Source organism: Plasmopara halstedii (assembly GCF_900000015.1).
Source record: "Plasmopara halstedii genome assembly, contig: Scaffold_658, whole genome shotgun sequence".
In the NCBI taxonomy this organism is placed as follows: Eukaryota; Oomycota; class Peronosporomycetes; order Peronosporales; family Peronosporaceae; genus Plasmopara; species Plasmopara halstedii.
In genome coordinates this window covers 1940857-1949746 of record NW_020187575.1, presented here as the reverse complement: position 1 = coordinate 1949746, position 8890 = coordinate 1940857, and positions in this window count along the sequence as shown.

Genomic DNA, 8890 nt, shown 5'->3' with positions numbered 1-8890 from the left:
GCAGCGCTAATTTGCGCTGCATGACACAGACGAATTGATATTGGCTTATGGATTTAATGGAAAAGTCACTGATTTTACAGGTTTTGTTGTAGTGAGCGATAGCCCCTCGCCCCTGTTCACAACAGAAGCCCAAAAGCTGAATTAACGAACCAACCGGAGGTGGGGCAGCCATGCGCCAGAAACCAAGGGCAACGACTCATCACAAAAGAATCGAAAGAGGACTACTAAGAGTAGTTTTCCGTAACGTTTTTTGCGAACCTCTGGATGTAAAAAATGTTCAGAAACAAGACACTTCGAGCAAGTTTGTAAATGTTGCGGCCTTGAACGTTTAAAAGGTGACGTCGATGTTACCAATTACGCATAGATTAAGATTCCTTCAATTTCAGTCTAAAAATTGACTTTTCATGCCTTTGATGAGCAAGAAACGCTGAAACGTAGCCTGGTGAAAGTCTAGAGTTCGCAAATACGAGTGATCGTCGATAATCCTATCGACGATATCATCGATACTACGGAAGTATCTGGTATTAAGACACAGAAGGGAAGGTTTGAAGAGCAGTCGTTGGGATGCTCTAAGGATGAACACCGTGTATGGTCTCGTCAAGGAATATACTGATATATTTCATTACAAGGTGCCAGATGAATTGCTATCTAATAGAGGCATTCGTCATAAAACTGACACATTTCATGGTATATCACCTGGCTGTAGTCGTTGCCAAAATTGCAAATCATTGCAATCGACAGTTTCTCTGCGCATCCAAAGAAGACTGGCCACGTGCGAACAAGGAAGTCTCCGAACTGTAGTACAGCTTTTTTTGAAAAGAAAGCCACAGATTGTTGGCGCATTGTTCACACATTCGACAAAATAATGATGTGGCCATAACTGCCGAGATCATGACTTTTTTGGTAACATCATGTCTGACCATAACGCCCGCTTCACGTCGAAATTTTGGCGTGTACTTTTGGTCTATTGGGCACCAAATGGTCCATGTCACAGCGGCACATCCTAAACCGGACAGTCAAAAAGAGCGTGCGAATCGCGTTCAGGAATACTGCGTAGTGGCGCTACGCCGTACAGAGAGTAGAGTTGATTTCGTCTTCTCGCGGAGTTTGCGTTATAAACCTCCACGCATGTCTCGGTAGAGCACTCAAAAATATACGTAAATTTTGGCATTCATCCTTGAGTACCTGCTTCCTAAAGGGCGAGGTCTCTATTTAAAGAGGGTTTTACGGAGAGGTAAATGCTGTAACAGAGTTAAAAGCAAATTAGATTTTAAAACCATTAGACGACACAACAAGTCGTGAGGAATAGCACGTCGACGACTATATTATGAAGAGAGAATCCGTCTTGATATCTGCATGAGACGCAGTTGCGGAAGCTTTGAATCTGCAAAAAGAAATATCTAATAAGAGCGGATAGAAGAACAAGAAACTGTAAGATTAATGATCTTGTGCTAATAAGCACAACAAATCTTTCTAAACACACAGCGTTCCAACTTGGAAGAAGAAAGCTTTTGCCAGAATTTTCTGGACCGTTTAACGTCAAAAATGCAATGGTGATGTTTATACCTTGGCCATCCCCCACGCATACGCCGACATTCAACATTGTATGTGGGTAGGCTCAAGTCGTATCTTACGGGTTGTTCTGCCGATCTTCTAATACCTGTGGCAAGGGATCGAGCCGATCGTGACACTTCTCCAATTGACTGCAAAGATCAATCAACTCTTCATTCTGGAGATTATTCAGGGCGTACAAGATTTGAAGGACGTCAAATAATTGCTCTTTCTTACTGATCCAACGCTCAAAGCTACAAATGGTACTCGCCGCACAATACCCCGTGAACAGAGCCTGCATCTGCAACAGATGATCGTGAGCCAGCTTAAGACGCTGCAATTCCTAAATTGCCCGCGATGAGCGCCCTACACCTCCAGAGTCGCTCTATCGTTTTCACGATCAACACCACCTCCATTATGGGTGGCTGATATGATTGTCAATCACGATGACTGATCAACTCGTCATCATGGAAAGAGGTGATTGAGCCATCAGCGCCTCGGCAGGGTTCGGTTGCGCGGCTATCCATCGAACTCGGACACGTAGGAACCTCGTCAGGCTATATACTTTGATGCCACCAAAGTATACCACAGCTACAAGAATCGCTTCAAGGGTTGCTAGATGGAATACTACGGCGACCAGAGCTATAATCTGGAGCTGTTCTATGTCTAAGTGACAAAATACGCTCTTCTAGCAGCTTCAATCAATTGATGGGATTATGGTTGATCGGAAAGTGAATTCCACCAAAATGTCTGCACATGTATCGAATTTGTTATGAAATTAAATTTCTATGTGCCTTTTGTAGGCAGTGTGGGAATTTATGAAGCGAGCATTACAGATGGTGTCCTCACATGCATATGTGCCATATTATTTAAATTCACAAACATTTTGTGTGATAATGAATGCTTGTTTCTACTTGAAACATGTAGTGGTGACGAGACCGACGTGTCTTTCAGAAATTCTTACAAAAGTTGAAGTTCACTCTTTTCTAATCTCAAGCTCCATATAATCTAGATTATATGAATTATTTTCATAGGAACCCCAGATTCTATAAGTAAAAACTTTAGCAGTCCTTGGGATGCTTTGCATGTCGCTCTAGGAACCACTTGCTATTTCTAATTCAGTCGCAAATTTTTTTTCAAGCTCATAAGTCGTTCATTTCCCTTCAAAATCGGAATTGATCTTCTCCCACCACGTCGGGAATCGATCTCCTCGTCGTACCATCGTATTTACTGTATTTATTTGCTGGTTTAATCTCTGAATCGTTGACAGAAATAAGACTCCGATCGATTTTCAATCGAAATCAGCATCGCCAGCGTTACTAGCGGTAAGGTCCCATCACGTGTCACTAACTTTTCCAGCTTTCTCCACTTTGCGGCTTTGCTGGTCTTGCAGTTTTTTATGTATTTGTGAGATACCGGTAAGTATATAGATCAATTATAAATTTCATGGATGCATGAGACTCAATCGAGCGATCGGCGTCCATATTATCCGCGATATTTCCCTCCAAAAAGTATATTCTTCAGATTTATCGCTACAACGGAGGTATACGTCGAGTTCGTTGTTAGTGTTTACATATTTCGTTATAACTGGTTACATGATTGAAGCGGACGTTTGTCGAGTTCGACAATACCGTTCGACTATCTCTGGTGTAGCAGGGAAAGTAAAGCAATCGCCCTTCCTTTTAAGTACAATTGTACAAATCATACTTGATATGATTGTGCATTTTCATGATACCGAATTATCAGTTATATTAAAAATAGCGAGAATCTCAGGTACACGTCGCGCGTCAGAAAAAAATGGCAGCGTTTTTATGATAGATCCAAAACTATTAGTCTATACAGGTTCAATCCTAATATATACACCGCTTGAAGTGCGAAGCCATATGGACACCCAGTAACCGTAGAAGTATTTGTCCGCTCCTTGTATAAGCACACATGTTTGTTAGCGGCAACTCTTGGAGTACTGTGCAAAGTGGCACATTGTTGCACTTGAAAGTACTTGCAGCCAATCCCACGACTGTCGTAGAAAAATATTAATCTCTGTTACAAGGGAATTAGACATGTTTGAGTGTCTGTTCCCTGTCGGATCGACCAGCTCAATTTACTTTTGCCGTTCTTTAGACAAGATAGAATGAGAGAATCTCAAAGTGAAATCGCTCACCGGGAAGCGCCCACCAGCTTCGGGAATGCACGGAAACATCAAGACCACGAGCGCCCCAGCCGGGTGCCGGTGGAAGATTGGATTGTACCCAATTATAAGCCGCCGGTTTTTAGTGTTGGTGCTTTTTGAAGCCAAGGAAGGAGGGATTCTTCACCTGCAAGAGATAGGCTAGGACAACCATGGATTCGGCCATACTTCTAATGGGGCCACAGAGAATGTATTCATGATCTCCTAGCTAAAGGGTCGCTCGCAATCATACCTACGTGCAAAATTTCAGCCAAAGATGCTATCCAGTCGCAGATGATCTCATTCAGTAGATTTCATGGATGTTCTTACTGCCTAACAAGGCGTATCTTTTGGTGCTCAGCCATCAAGATGAGCAAGAATTGGGGACTGTGTCCAACAATTAGCAAGTTTTATTGCTGCTATCTCGTCAAAAACTGTATTTATTACCAAGGAGTCTAGCGGGTGCAGCTCACATCGAGACCTTCCACATCTACCTCTAGCTCTTTCAAGAAGCAATTTGGTATTGAAGGCAGAGTATAACTTTCGTGCCACGATGCTGGTTCAAAACTAATATTTTGGTCTTTGAGCGCGGGAGAAGCGAAGGATCTCAGCCAAGCTGAAAAAAGAGAAAAACCCATTCCTTTCTAATCAACGCCGAAAAATTGTAGATAGTTTATGTCTGATAGTGATAAACAATTATGCATTGCCCGCCTCGCTCGCCCTTAGCTATGAGGTAATAAAGGGTTGCTTTGCAACGCAAGGGAGTCCGATGACGCCCTCGCGAGGTAAAGTCAATTTTTAATAGGCAAAAAGCAACCTATAAATAAAGATTTCGGCTCAAATACACCCTTTCAAGAACGTGATCAACCAGGCCTAGCTCTTAGAGAATTGAATTGCATTTTAGAAGAGATGGACCCACAACCATGGTTCATTGTTCTTAAACATCATTGTCCTAAACTTTGTGAAGCTGTGACAACTCCTATAATACAAATACGCATCGTGCAACTACGTACGACGCGCGTTTGTCAAGAAAGGTATCAAGTTTGCAAAAGTCATGCAAGATGCTAGATACGAATACATATTTCGTGCGACTTGCGACGGTAACAGTGACGAAGATTTTGTTGAACATTGAAGTAACGTTTGTGCCTTTAACAGTGTGCCCAGGACATAGATTCAAAATACGATTCCATTCTAGGCCTGATGTGTTAGAATGCCATAAGTAATGGGCAGACGGAAATGATAAGAATGAAATTACGTGTTCCTCACTTCTTTTCTGGTGGAAGCTTTTTCACGAATCCATCTCTTTCGTTGGACAGACTTTTCTTGACGATGACACGAAGCCGCGATAAACACGAGCGCAATACAGCGTGATCCGAAATTGCTAGCAACGGCGTTGACATGTGCCTCAAGCATGGCTGGGAAGGCGAAAGTGGTATAATGCCGAGGTCGCAGAATAAGGCGGATAAGCGCGATTGTTTGATGAGCAAATGTGAGCTGTTGTTTCTTATACAAGGACTGTGAAAGAGTGGAAGCGACTGGTTTTGCAATATCTCGTGGTAGAGCCGGTGTCGTTGCAAAACGACTGTATATTACGAGTAGAACGGCGACAAGCAGAATGTCTTATCCTTGACACGATGTAACAATATGCTGAGATAGCAGAACCGTGTGACGGATCCTGTCTGAACAGTGTGGATTCAAAGGTAAAAGTCACAAAAAGATAAGAAAGCTGTGTATCTTTAGGATTTGTGACCACACAGAGAGCTTTACAAACATAAAAAAAACTTAAATGATCGAAGAAATACAATCGTGAGGACACGCGCAAGTTTTTTAAATTGGTGAACTCGCTGACATGGTACAGTTGATATTGAAGGTTAAGTTGAGCTCAATCCGTCCCGGATCAATTTGTAACTCAAGAAAGTTGGGAAACGCTGACTGCAAGGGAAGAGGCATTGATTCTTGAGAAATATACTTGTCCTCTCTATCATTTGTTGAAAGAATTCAATCCTAAGCAGTGATGATGAGGGATCTACCACACTTGTTCCCCGATGAGAAGAAGACGCTATCAAATCGAATCGAATCGGTACCCGATACCAAATATCGCACCCACGTCAATAGCCCTCACCAAAAAATACTGTGTGACGTCTCCGACGCATTGTTTTCTGCGTAGTACGAATCATATTTTTACGATAAAGTAAACCCAACTGTAGAGGCTAAGGGAGAGAGTCTTATTGAGCATGTTTATAAAAAGCTAAATGCAGTCACAATTTTGACGCAAACACAATATTCTAAAGAAATACGCTGCGGAACTGCATGTTCGGCTGCATTTTGTTCAACTTTTCTGATCCTAGTGATGGTCATTGTCAAATTTTGACAGTGTAAACCATCTCGCTGCCCACCGTGAGTACTGCGAACGACATTGTGTAGGATTGACTAAATCAAGTATTCCTGATGCTTCTGCGACAATTGATTATTGTGTGACACAGCCGTTCAGGCCATATTGTGTCTAGAACAAATATGATCGACGAAATATTTATCTACATTCGTGCGGGGCACGGATACTCGGATGCAGAAAATCACATTAAACATTTGCGAGCGATGCTCGAATGTATGCCGATATGAAGGGTATTCACCAAATGGTCAGGTTTGCCTTTCGCGCCCATGAGACTCCGTTCCGGGTTACATTATTTGGAAGCAGGGCTTTCAGGCAGATCCCGCATCGGTAAAGACGGTTGGAGATCGATCATTGCTTATGACTCAAATGATTTTAGAAGGAGCTCAGTCGGTGCAATAACTTGCACAAATTTAGTGTAAACTACACCAACATGGCACGACTCCTCCTCGTTTTTTTAAATATGGACATCATGTGGTGTTGGGCACAGCGAAAGGTACGGTCTTTAAAGATATGGGATAAAGCCGTACAATTCCTCGATTCTAGCTCTTCTGCGTTCGGATTGGCAATTTCACATCCGCTATAACGATCCAGTCTTTGCACTACTCTTTGCTGTACTCAAAGTAGATGACATTTGGAATGATCGCGTGATCGTGTTCTTGCTGGCTAACTGATAAATGCTGGTAGAAGCTACCCTTTGTATGGCAAAAAGCTACTTGTAATGAAGTATGACTTCGTTAACTTTAGGCTACACCTACCAGGATTTTATCTAGTTGCAATCTATATAGATAATGCAGCATTGCGTACAGTGACATCTCCATTACATCTCCCACAGTGAACGGCAATACGGCAATCTTTCTTTGTGTAAACATTTAAGGTAAGGTATAGGGTGGGAAAGACTGTGTGGCAGCAGATACGAATTCAAATTGCCCTAACAACTCATTGTTTTATGCCATAGTGGCAATGTTGCACAATATTTAAGGCAAGACGAGCGGCGTTCGGGTCAGGCTCAACAGGTGTTGAGCTGCTAGACGCTTTAAAAGGCATGGAAAGTCTAACTCAGTTTTAGTTTTATCAAAGGGCTTGGTTGCAAGCCACTACCGCTATGCCTTGCCCTAAAGCTTGCTATATTTTAGTACTGACTTACATGACGCTGAGCGCGTAGCGGTGTCTAAAACGAAGATCTATATAAGAAAGCACAAACAATGTACGCATCCCTTTGGGTAGCCAGCCACCTTGGAATAAAAATGGCGTACTTCTTGGAAAGCACTTTGAAATGGTGCTCAAACATGTAAAGTGGGAAAGCACGGATGCGCGTTATGGTGAATCGTGTGAGCGGTAGAAATATCGCAGCATGCCATAGAATTATCCCCCACACTGGCTATGAACACCATTTTAGGTCTGCTAAAAGACGCGTCGGCAATACAAGAACCTATGAGCGTTTTGAGAAAAAAGTCAGTTCGCTGTGCTTTTTCGGTGACTAAACAACCACGATGTCCAGTAACAAAGAATTAGCCACTGTAGCTTGACAGTTTTCATTGTATCAAAAAATTGATTTTTGCTATGTCGTTTAAGCAAACTTTAGTAAAGATACTCCGCATCGAATTGGATGTGTCAATCGCTTGACCGACATACAAAAGCGTGATCACGTTGTGAAGGGTCTTCATCAACGCAGGCCGTGGTTATGAACAGTGTTGCTTTGACTCGCTGAAATTGCGCTGAGTAGAGCCTACAGGCTTGTCCTATTTTACAGTATTGATATGGCAAAACCCTGCGTGTCTCAGTAGGGGATGACTGTCAAACAAAACCAACTTGCTGATACCGAGCTGTCAAACACTCACGCAAAATAAGTGGTCGCTCCTGTTTAAGAATAAGCTTCAACCGCACAGCGTGAGACGTTCTGGCTAAGAGCAATGCCTAATCACAGCATCATACCGACGCCGGAGGCAGGTGGTACACACACTAATATGCTACTCGGCAAATGTAATCTAAACGCAACAAGCTCTCCAAATATGCAATGTCTGCGATCAAGAACATAAACCTTACATCGGAACGGTGACGATCGAAACAAAAAAGATTTATTTTTTACCCCACGAACCTTTGTAGCACCCAAAAAAGAGCAAAAAGGTTATTGGGTCGCTAAATTTCTCCTTTGCCATAGATAAAACAGCTGCAAGGCTATGGAGCAGCTCTTCATTCAAGAGACATTGGCTATCAAGAAAAATCGCCATCGCGCCTCTAGATTCGAGTTATACTTTTCTCTGAAAAAATGTCATCAACCAAATGATTTTTATGCTGCTTGAAATGCATCGAATTCGACCTTAGTCAACGTCATGGCTATAATATCTTCTAGCTGACGGTTCCACCACGCAGCGTTCTAACATATACTTAAGGATATCGACAAGGATCAAGGTTTAATAGCGACATACAACCGCCATTCTAATTCTATTTTAAGATTACTCCTTTTGCCTTCCAAGCTTTGCTCAAAGAACTCGGCAACGTAGTTGCTCATCAATCTGGAAGGCATCTTTTCGTTACCGAAGCTGCAACGGGACAACACATACCCTCGTAATAGGGCTGTGTGTCACACCAGATGGGCATGGTGTGACCACACCCAAACAAGAACACGGTACAGGGCTAGATAGCCAGTAGTTATTCATATATTTAGATTTTACTATACATATTTAGGAAGATCTATGCATTTAAAATTTGGCGGCATTGCCACACATAAAAATAAATAAAAATCAATTTTAAATTTAAACTGAAGAGTTTATTAGCCTTGA